Source organism: Erithacus rubecula (assembly GCF_903797595.1).
Source record: "Erithacus rubecula genome assembly, chromosome: 3".
Taxonomy (NCBI): Eukaryota; Metazoa; Chordata; class Aves; order Passeriformes; family Muscicapidae; genus Erithacus; species Erithacus rubecula.
Window position 1 is genome coordinate 12,866,506 of NC_136689.1, and position 12,322 is coordinate 12,878,827.

The following is a 12,322-nucleotide window of genomic DNA, read 5'->3' on the forward strand; positions in this document are numbered from 1 at the left end:
TCCACAAGTTGAAGCTGATGGTTTTTGGCAATGCTTGTGTCTCCTTCCCTAGGCTGTAGTACACTTTTATTATGTGTTGAAAAATGCATTTTATGGTTATGGGGTGAGTCAAGGTAAAATGTAAGAATGATAGTCTAGTCTCAAGTTTGGTAGCTTGAAATGATTGTGCATACAATTGAAATTTCTCTTTTGGGTATTTATTTATTTATTTATTTTTACAAGTTTTTTGCATCATCCAGGTGATGTAGTTGCATTGATCCCAGTTCCACAGTGATTTAGGGAATGAATTTTCAAAATTAGTCCTGAAAAGAAATCTGGAGTCTTTCAAGCTTTCACACAAAATTATTTAGGAGGATGACAAAAGCCTCTATTTATGTTCCTGTTTCTTTGGTTCTAATGCACAACGTTGCTATGTAAAGAAGGAGCACTGCTATGTGGAGGCTTCTGCAACAAGTAGTCAAGAATCATAGACTGATGCAAAATTATTGTTAGAGTAATATCAGAGATGTGCTTTACTGGTCATCCCTGAATTTCAAAGAAAGAAAAGCATTTGACTACCAGCAAATATGTTTTCAAGATGAATGTGATGATATTAACCTGCTAGTTTCCTTCTGAGGTTCTCCCTTTATACTCTGTTATTTCTTCCTGCTGCTTTTTCTTCCTGTTTGTGTTCATAAGGACTTAAAAAGACAGGTTTGAAAATTTACCAGGTGGCTTTTAAAAACAAAGAAGTACCTGGGCATCTGATTTCTAGCAATTTTATGGGGAGAAAATACATGAGATACCTTGCACACTCTTATCTTCCAAAATATTGTTGAAAAAGTGGTTTCAGATAGTTTTGAAAATGGTTTTGGCTTTGGGAGCCCAGGTTTGGTGAATGTCCCTGGAGTTGTGCTACTGAGCCATTAAACCTGGTATTTTGTGGGAAATGAACTAGTGTGTGGTAGATGAAAATCCACCTGGATGTGGGTGAACAAAGCTTTTTGAAATCTATACAGAGGTCACTGTAGTCTACTTAGCAGTAGAAAATGTAAAGATGTTTAGGGGAGAGTCTCTCCTTTTCTGGACTATCAAATGTTATCTCAGGAGTGTGTTTTGCTTAAGAGCAGAGCTCTGTGTTTGGCACAGGTTCCCATAACCACTGTGGTGAGCCAAGATCCTATACCTGGTGATTGCCACAGGATGGGACAACCTCTGTGGATCTCCTGGCATGTGTCATTTACAGTCAGCCCAGTGCTGTTGGACAGCTACCTTTTATTCTTCATTTTGTGAGGATAGCCCTAATGTAAGTGAAGTTGCAGTGTTTTCATTATTGTTACATGTTAAAATAATAAAAAATATTAGTCCCAGGGAAACAAGTAGTCATTTGCACTTAAGATATTTTAGACCCTTATTTAAAGAAGGGGATGAGAATTATTGTCTAATGTGCTGGTTATTTTTTTCATTATACACAAAATGAAGAATACTGTTATTGTTTTCTTAAATGTCAGAGTTAAATGATTCTCTCTGATTTTATTTTTTTTTTTTAAATCTAGATAATGAAGTTAGTTTAAAAGAGCACTATATCTCATTGTTTTTCAGACCTCTGAAAAGTTTGGGGGGTGGGGAGGGGATGTGTTATACAAAAGGCAAAAGGCACACAGTTTTACCTTTTGAACAGACCTTGTCGTTTATTTAAAATAAGCCTAATTTAATCGGTATTGTATTGCACACTGAAGATAATTTAGGCTAGTGTCAAGGACAAGTGTTATCTATTCCTTTGTTGTAGTGAGGTATTGAAATAATGAGTGGAACAGAAGGGAATCAGAAAATGTTTGAAGTTTTTCATCTGTGTCTCTAGATGGGTATTTTTAATCACATTCTCCTGGCTTTTGCATGCAAATTACACTGAACAGCACACACTATATAAAATGAAGAGCTGTATTCTACAAAATCTATTTTCTTGAAGTTTAATAAGCTTGCAAAGATTGTCCTATGCTTTAACTAACTAGTTACCTTTTTGTACCTCAGCTGAAATTAAAATCTTAGAATGTAATGCTGCTGTTTTGATCCTGTAGCAGAGGAATGGAAAGTCTGATCTTTTTTTGGAGGTTTCTGAAACCTTTTCTTTCTTGGTACTGGATGATTGCAGCTCCCAATGACAGATGAGACAACGGTTAAGATTTAATACATTTTTATTTCAGCAATATATCTTGCTATGTGACACCAGCCCCTCTAATAACCAAGTGTCTGGATTACTTACTGCATAGCATCACTGCTTAACTGCTGACCTCTGTGGCAGAAATAAAATACTGAACTCCTGTACTGTCTGTGCTTTTGAGCTGGAAATCTGCAGACCTGCAGAGTCATCCCATCCCACAAGCTCAGCTGCATGAAGTACAGTCAGGATATCCTTTTGAGCCTTATCCTGTAAGACATGCAGGACATTTCATAGTGTGCTCTAAAAGTGTAAAATTGTTTCAAAAGTGATACTGACATTATTGTCCTCATTGTGGTTCCCATATACTTGTTTGTGCTGAGGAGTCAAGAATGGAGGAGATGAAATTGGTTTATTCACATGCTCAGATGTGCCCCAACTACTTCCCAAGCACAGCACTCTCTCTTCTGAAACCATCCTTTCTTCAGGCACCACTTTAAAGCCAGGATGGATCTAATTTTTTCCTTTTTTTTTTTTTTTTTTTTTTTTTTTTTATGAGCTAAGGAGATACCATAGTAAATCACATATTGTGGTAGTTTTGCAGAGTGTGTCCTTAGCTGTGAACAAGAGGACTGTTGGTACAAAAGGACTGGGAAGAAATCTTTTCTGTATCAAGTGAGGATTTAAGAAAATAACAGGGAAACATATATAGAAAAGTATTATATATGTTTTCAAAGGAAGAGTTGGTGAGGAAACAACCCATTAAAGAAATATAATAATAAAAACCTTGTGATTGAAAACTGTCCTATTTAGGACAGATATTTTCTCCAGCTCTTCTTATAGCCCAAACAAGCATGGATTTAAGCATTTTTGTACCTGTCATATGGAGGGCTTGCAACAATTGTGGGAAGCAAACTTCTCTCTAAGCATAATATCTTAATTTTTGTTGAGAAGCATAAATCAAAATTGTTTAAAATGAAAATGATGTTCTCTCTTCTTGCACTCTTAACCATAGTTCAGCTTTTAGTTGGAAGCTGGGATATGTCTTTACCCCTAACCAAACCAGTTCTGCAGTGGGATGTGTCTGCATTTCTCGTGTTTGGACTCCCATGGTGTCTCCATCCTCCATGAAATCGGGGTGCAGGGGTGGCACTGCCCACCCTTCCAGCAGGGTTCAGCCGTGGGTACCAGTGCTGATGGACTGGGAAGGCTGGGTCAGTAGCTAATTGTTAGAGCTTGTGTAGCATTCCTTGGCATGGTTCCAGCTCACAGCAGAAGTGCATGACTTAAAGTAACAAACTGCAGCTTCTAGACCTGTTCCTGGCCAGGTCAGCATGCCCTGCTGAAGAGAAACTCAGCTCCTCCCTCCATTGTCCTTCTGCCTGTTCTGTCAGCTTCATGAAATGTGGGGCATTTCTGCCTTTCTGGGTTGGCTGTCTGTGAGAGCTGACCAATGTGGATGTCTTTGGAAATCAGCTGCTCTTGAAGACCAGGATCCAGCTCTGGTGTTGGACTTGCTGAGCCCACACTGTAGGTTTAGCCAGGTAAGCACATCAGAAGGGCTTTGCAGGATAATCTGTGTGTGCTCTGTCTGTCCCTGTGTCTGTCTGTCAGTCTGTGTGTGTGGGCTGGCAGTTTAACTCTCAGGGCATTATGTGCAGAAGTGATGTCTGGTACAGTCAAAGGGTGAGGTCATGGAGAATCAAATCCAGCCAACCAAGCAGTCAGCCCAGTGTCAGCTACTGCTAATAGTAATAATTTTAACTCTGTTCAGTTATTGTCTTATTTCTTTGTCTGAGCCTCAGCCTGATTTAGACCCCAGAGGTCAGGTCAAGAGCAATTCAGACAGAATATACACAAATGACTTTTCCAGGGTGCCATAGTCATGCTTGGTTTTAGACTTTTGCTCAGCAATAATGGGGAAAAGAGAAAAAAATCTTTTAAGTGTACATAATATGAAATTAATATTTTAAATATTTTAACATTTTAAATATACTTAAAATATTTTTAATAGCAGGGGAACTTACAGGGTAGTACCTAAAACTGTATTTAATTCCTAGTGGGAGAGGATTAAATTGCAATTTAATATTGATTCTAGAATTTCTCAGATCAAAGTGCCGTGGGAAATGAATAATCTAAAGCGATGTTTTAATAAAAAGCTTGTATATTTACTTCAGAATCATTTCTCAGATTTAAAGAATCATGAAAGCAGATTTTAAAACTACCTTAAAATTAAAGTATCCTTCAAATCAATAAATGAGTTTTGATCTTGCAGATATGATATAACTTGGTGTGTTAAGTTGAGCTTTCAAAGCGAGGGGTGCTTACTTAGTCAGCAGATTTGGAAATGACTTTCACTGAGACCTATGATGTATTTTCCAGCACTGGCTATTTTATCTCATGGGGTTTTGAGGGGGTGGATTACATTCAGCTAGGTAAATGCAGAGTCCTGCCTGTAGGCTGGAATAACCCCAGTCAGGAATGTGGGTTGGGAGGCTGCTGCCTGTAGGGGCAGAGCTGGTGGAGAACCCAATGGAGAGAACCCGATGAATTGGGTCAGCCCTTGTGGTAAAGATGACCAGCTGCAGCCTGTGCTGTATGAACAAGTCTGTAGCCAGCAGGTTCAGGGAAGTTATTAGGCTGGACCTGAGCTGGCAATGTGCACTCAGAGCCCAGAAAGCCAGCCATATCCTGGGCTGCACAGGCAGGGAGGGGATTCTGCCCCTCTGCTCCATTCCAGTGAGACCTGTCTGCAGTGCTGCATCCAGCTCTGGGGTGCCAGCACAGGAAGGGCTCTGACCTATTGGAGTGACACCACCAAGGGCATTGGAGGGATGATGGAGCATTTCTCCTATGAACAAAGGCTGAGAGAATTGGGATTGTTCAGCCTGGAGAAGTGAAGGCTGCTCCTAATTGCAGGGAAGGGAACCCACAAGAAAGAGGGAGGAGGACTTTTTATGAGGACATGCAATTACAGGGCAGGTGGGAAATTGATTCAAACTGAGAGTAGGTTTAAATTATATAGGAGGAAAAAATTCTTTACTTTGAGGGTGTTAGGCACTGGAGCAGGTTGTGAAGCAGAGAAGTTGTGAATGCCCCATCCCTGGGAGTGTTCAAGGACAGGTTGGATGGAGCTCTAGTGAAGGGTGCCCCTGCTCTTGGCACAGGGGTTGGAACTGGGTGGTCTTTAAGGTCCCTTTTAACCCAAATAATTCTATGATTCTGTGATTATTCCTTTCTGCTTCTGGAATATTTTAGCCTCCTCAATACAAGGATGACATTACAGTGATACAGCCAGGGCTGTCAGGGTGGATTAGCAGGCTGGAAGCTGCACAGGGCAAGGGGGACCTTTGGGGGAACCTTTAGGGGAACCTTTAGGGAAACCTTTGGGGGTGCTCTGTGACTGTGTGGCTCCCCAAGGCACAACAGTCTTGATGTAGCTGCTGACAGGAATGGTGAAGATGGAACTGGACTTTTCTCTGAGGTGCACAGGAACAGTGTGACGGACAACAGACACATTGTAACAAAGGAAAAGGTCCGAGAGCTTGGCCAGATGCTGGGAGAGCCTAGAGAGGTTGTGAACTGCCCGTTCTTTGGATTTTTTAAAAAATGCAACTGTATGTGGCTCTGAGCAGCCTCCTCTCCCTGACCCTGGTTTGAACAAGGGCTTGGACTAATTGATTTCCCGAGGTCTTTTCCAGTTCAGGTTATTCTATGAATCTATCTGAGCTTACACTTCTGTATAATCTACTGAAAATCGAATACAAAGTATTAATATGATGGTGGAATGTGACCCTTTAAATGTCCTTATTTTTTTCCAAAAGTATATAATACTGTAAAGTTACTGTGAAAAGTTCTTTGTTTTGGCTCCCTTCTAGCTACTTTACTTTGAAAAGTTTGATGAAAAGCTAGTACTGAAGTGATTAATTAGGACAGGTAATGATTTTCTTGAAATTCTAGAGGTTTTGTTCTTTGTGTTACAGCTTACCCTAAAATGAAATGGTGCTTGCCCTTTCTCTCCTTTTAAAGTGCTGGATGATCTCTAAGTCTGTAGAGGGGACACTCAGGTTGCACGTAACATCAAGCACAAAATGACTCTTAGATGCTATTTTGCTAATAGATTTTTTTTTTAAAATATCTATGGGCAGTAGTGTATTATTGTGAAAATACCTATTCTATATTTTCTCTTTACTAGCTCATTGAAACAGTAGTTATATTTAAATGGGTTTTTAATGAGCCATGTAGAAGAATGAAGCTCAAAGAATAATAAGAATTTGGGTCTGGCATGGGGCTATTAAAGTCAGTTCAGTCATCAGAAAACCTATGAATTGATTTTGTATTTAGTTTCTTTCATTTCTAAATAATAATTGGCTGATCCCTTGCTAGAGATTTTCCTGAATTTATGTTTTTTTTTTTTCCTTATACTCATCTGTTCATTCACAAGCAACTTGTGTTTTGGGATGTTATGGAGTCTGAAGTGCCATTAGCTGGAATTTGATTTACTGCTGGGTCTTATTAAACAGCTACTCCTCAGTTCTGCATTGTAACGTGGACTGAGTAGCACATAGACTGCTTTGGGTGTGAGTGGTTTTTGCCAGCCCTCAGGAGTTGCTAGAGAACTGTGCTTGTATTGTCTTGCAGTCTCCCTCACCTGTGCCAGTTGCAGAGGATGTGTGTAGTCAGTTCTGTTGGTGCCTTGCTAGTTCAGTCTTGTTTGAGACTGGAAATGGTTTTTGCTGAGGAAAGGATGCCAGTGATGTTCATGTTTGAATTTTTTGCCAGCCTTTTCCATGTCCTCTTCCCAGGCACTTGCTGCAGGTCTGAAAGGTATGGCCATGCTGTGAGAGGGTTGAAATCTCCCTTGTCAGCAGCCCATGCTGTCACAGTGAGTGCAGACAGAGCCCTGCACAGTGGGACTGCAGGACAGGGCTGGGCTTAACCCTCTGGCATTGGAGGTTAAAGGGGATGCTGGAAGTAGCTACTTTAGGGGAAGATATTTTCACAAAGCAGATTTAGATTTTAGAGTCTCATTTGAACCATCAAAATCTATTTTCAAGGACCATAAGTCCCCTATGAAAAAGTTCAATTATTAAGCATAAGCTGATAACCAGAATCCTTGACAGCACTGGTGCTGCACCAGAGGTGTGTGGTTGAGCTGTTCCATCACTTGGAGCTGCCTCAGAAGGTCTATGCTCTCTGCTCTCCTGGAACCAGGAAAATGGCATCTTGTGTGAAAGGCAGTTTTGTCCATGGATGGCTGTCCTGCAGGAGAAGCTGTGCAGCATAAATGTCAGAAGAGCACAGCAGCTGTGAAAGGGAAGACCACATCTGGAAGTTGTATAGACCAGCAGGGGAAGTGCAGGTTCAGCCAAGGGAATCCAGACACTTTGGGTTGCTCAGCAGATTAACCACTGAACAATTGTCCACTGAACAGTCAGAACAAAATAGGAATGTTCTTGTATAAAATTATCTCCTAAATGTCCTTCTGGTGAGAAGAAACCAGATATCTAAAATGTCTCCTAATAATCTAAAAAGATGGGTAATTTCAGTTTCACTCCGTGCAAAAAGAAAGGATAGGAAGTGTAGAGCCTTTGTGAAACCCAAAGGGTATGAAAACTGGAGGATCAGTTTGCTGTCTTTCTAACAGGAGAATGGAGCTGTAATCCTCACAGATATTAAAATAAATCTGAAATCATTGCTGGTGCCTACACATGAGCCAGTATCAGATTCATCAATAAATATCACCAAAGAATTAATAAATTTTGGACAAGTGCTTGGGAATATGCAAAATTCAAGTTATCTTTTTGACAATCATATCATAGTGATGGAAAAAATACAGCAGAAGTTTCTAGCTTTATGAATTACTTTGGAGTGGAGGATGTCTGCTTTTGTGGTTTGGTGCTGAAGTGAGATTACCTGATTGGGCTATTTGATAGTGATAAATTGGTTTATATGATAGTGGTACTTAATGAAAATGTAAACAGCCATTGCTGGTGGAAATAGTTTTTTAATCCAGTTAATTAACATTCTTAATCTAGTCTATTAATTAAGACTGCATATGTGTTTACTAATTTTTAATTACTTTAGAATAGAAGGAAATTGTAATAATTAATGTTGGAATGCAGACTGCTGCTGCTGTGTGAATATTAAAATAAATCAATCTTCTTGCTATTTATTTAAGTAAATATAACCTGGTTAGCATCATGTGTTGAGTCCCAGACAGAGCAATAGAGAAGCTCATCCTCTCTATTAGAAAAAACAATATGTTGGATTGTAATGAATTCAGAACAACCTGGTGTTTTAGAGAGCTGAATGCAGTTATAGGCTGGAATGTCTTCCTCCTACCCCAAATCTAAAGGTGCCTCAGTAAAACTTTGTTTTGATACCTCAGGCTGTGAAATAATTTCTTTATAAGGCATTTGGTTGATGAAGCTAACATATTTAGCAAAAACAAAAAAATTATGTTACTCTCTCTTCATTGTCTGTCTGCTGTGCTGCTATGGAAAGGCTGTTTATCTGTCAAAAGAGGAGAGCATTTAAGTTGCTGGTTTTTAAACTGTACTGCTGTATTTTTTGTCTTCAGAGGATAAGGTTGGCAATAAAAAATCCCTTCCACCTCTTGAAATATGCTAATGATCACAAGTATGCTTTTTACAGCTGGGATAATTGTTGAGTTTTACTGTAGTTCTTTATTTCTAAAAAGAGAAAAACTGTTAGTCAAGCACTGCTGTTGCTTTTTAAAATAATTGTATCTTTTGTTGATAATGCACACAAAATTGCTTGTATTTATTGGGGTGGAGTTTAAAAAGTATTTTAGTTTATGCAGTTGACCATTTGAAGACTTACTCTAATTCCATTGCTGAAATAGGATTACCTTCCATAAGTTATGATCTGAGCAATGCTGCTGTCTTTATATCTGAATGTATTAATGAATATCTGAAACTTATTTTTTCTTGAAAAAGTTATATACACATACCAAAATCTTAAATTGTTAAAACTGATGACACTTCCTGTGCCATATTACCTTGATAAATGATGATGATAAAACCTCTCACCTTTCTGTTGCTTTTGCCATATTATAAAAAGAAATGTAAGCACGCCAATCTAAATTAAGCCTGTTATTTATTAAATTTGGTTTGGGATGACAGGGTGATTTGGTTTTACTTGATTTTATTTCCTATTTGCAGATTTTTAGTTCAGTGATTGAAAAATGCAGATAGTCCTTGTTCCTCAGGTGATTAAAACTACTACCATATTCTCATGTCTTTGGTGCATTCAAGTTGAGGTCTCAAGCTGAGGAACAAGGAGTGGATAAAATATCTTATAATTAATTATTAACTGTTGTTGATGTTATATTTGGTCTTTGGTGTGGGTTTCTCTTTTACAAATAAAATTAAACCAAATGGCACCAGTACTCACTGAATTTTGGTGGAAGCTCTTTTAAAGAGCTGATAGAGATCTAGTATTGAACAACTAAGCTACTTTCTTTATTAATATATTACTATGGTTGTTCAGTCTTTCCATTTCTGCATAAGAGTGGATTTTATGATGAGTTTCTGAGGTCACTGCAGGTGATGAGATCTAAAACTGAAGGACAGAGAACAGGAGGCACAGGTATTGGAAATAATAGAGTGATTCTCAAAAGGTATGGGTAACTTCAGTAATTTATTTCTTATTAAAGAAGAAAAAGATCAACATGGAAAAAGTCTCCTGAGAGTAAAGATGATGTTTCCAGAGAAGATAGTCATCTTCATTTTCTATTCTCGTTGTAAATCTGACTTGTAAAGCCCAGCAAAATACCATAGGCTTACCATTGACTTTGAGGCTGATAAAAACTGGTCTAGTAATGTGTGCTCCTTTCTTTGCCAAATTAAAACAATCTCTGTGGCCTTTAAACATGACTCATCAAGAGTCATATTGATGGCACAGAGCACTGTTTATTGCTGTGGATTCCTGCAGCAAAGGATTCTTCATAGCTGCAGTGACCAACTCCCGTGTTTCCTTTCATGTTGTGTAAGGTGTCTCTGAATGTTTTTTGTTTTGTTTCTTGTTCTTGCAAGGATGGTAGTCAAGGTGTCTCTGGGCCTCCAGCAGTACAGTTCCTCTCCTTGAATAATCTCCTTGGATTAAAATAAAGGGTGTTGAGGAAATCAGAGATAAATGCTTGATATAATAATACAGTGCAAGGTGTTTTGGCTGTCTGTTTCCTGCGAGCTCATGATCTTGCAGAATGGCATACCCAGGTCTGGAAACCAAGATTCAAGAGTGCTTATTTGCATTAAGTCTTCCAGTCCCCAAGACTTTTTAGCTCATTGAGAGGACTGACTATTGTAGTCCAGATGGCTACTGTACCATGCTAGTGCTGTTTTATAATGGACTTCCTAACCTGTATTCCTAATGCTAATTAGATGTGGAGAAGACTAACATAGCTTGTGTTTCTTCACACTGAAAAAATGTTACAACTTGGTATGCCTTTTAATGGAACTGAAGCCTTTTGAAGGTTTGATGCTGTCAAAACTGAATACCTGCAAAAAATGATAAGATCAAAAGCTAAACTTGAAATAAGAAACATTCATTTTTAGATGTTCTGAAGTTATGGGTTGTAGACTGTCTGGAATAGGCAAAAAGCTGGAGGCAACTTAGAGTAGGAGATAACATATATAGAGATTTATATGCACATACCTTTTTGCACATATGTAATATCCATAAAATACTTGCAGCTGCATGCATCAAATAATATTTTTCAATCAGTCTCAAAGGAACAGAATGTAATTGGGGGATTTATCTTGATGCATGACATGTGAAGGACAAAAGGATTTTTGATGTTTCATGCTAGGATTCATAAATGCTTTGTTTGTCTTTTGTTGGAATACCTTACAGATCTTCGCTTGTGGATTAATTTATTTTCAGTTGCTGGAGATTGGTAATTAGCTTGCTATAAAACAGTAAGAGAGTTATGAATAAAGTTTTAGAAGCATATTTTTGTAAGCATTGATATTTCACATTGTGTTAGAAAATTAAATTTCCAATACTCTTGAGCTACTGACATTTTGGTGTTGTCACGTCTCTTTTATGTGTAGATTTCTCAAGCATAAAATAATGACTTTTATGGTAAAAACATGTTCCAGCTGTCTGCAGCTGCAGCCTGGTTTTCCTGCTGCTACCTACCTTTCAACTAGCACTGGAGAGAGCATGGTCCTCTATCCATTACCAGTTTCTTCTTTCTGTTTTTTGCCTGTCTGACCCTAAATTTGGGTCAGATATGGAATTATTGGCAGAAGTTTGCTACTCTCTGTAATTTCAAAATGACTGGTGAAAAAGAGTAAATGCCTGAGAGTACTTTCAAAAGCTGAATTCCCAAATGGTTTCCACTTGGACTTAGAGCTGTGGTTTTAAATTTTTTTGCAGATGCTTATGTAAGTTAAATTTGAGTAAAGGGAATATTATTAATATCTTTTGGGTAAGATGATGTTGAAATTGCTTAAAAAAATGAGAAAATGACCTCTGTTGCCTTTTGGTTACATAAAGTTTTAGCTGTTGTGCTAACAGAATAAACAATTTGCAGAGACCAGCATAGGTTTAAGTTGATTTGCTCCATTTACCCTTCCAATTTGGACAGAAGAATGTAATGCTTTCTTGGAAATGTCTTTCAAATATTATATTATAGATTAATTTGCAGGCTGCAGAATGCTGCTATCCATAACACTTTTTTCTCTGTCTTGAAAATTAAGTTCCAAAGCGAAATGTGTATAAGAGCTGTTATCTCTTTCAGTATGTTATCAAAGATAAATTGGGATAAATTTTTTGTTTCAAAAAAGTGCATAAAATCATTTATCGTGGAGAAAATATTTCAGGTTTATTAAAAATCACTGTAGTGTCTTCCTATTTTTCTTGCAGGTTTAGTAAATGTTTATTAAATTAGTGACTTGGCAAAGTTCTAAATGGGACTTGAGATTTCAAACTTGGAGAAGTGATGGCAAACAGATACAGAGTATCTCTATAAATCTGAGTAAAGAAATTTTGCAAGAGAAGCCTACAACTTAAGTTATAATAATAGATAATAGGTGAATAGATAGCAGGTTAATAGATGATGACTGGTTGTGATTATAACACATTTCCTTGGCTTTACATTTTGTCTGTAGCTTTCAGTGTGTATCAACACAACTTCTTGAATTTTTAATCTGT

At 38.0% G+C, this 12,322-nt stretch overlaps 1 protein-coding gene across 14 annotated transcripts in view; it reads left to right on the top strand.

The window, feature by feature from the left end:
* Nucleotides 1-12,322, top strand: part of PARD3 (par-3 family cell polarity regulator) — a 438,577-nt gene that overhangs the window by 134,031 nt on the left and 292,224 nt on the right. The gene's annotated exons all lie outside the window — the stretch shown is intronic.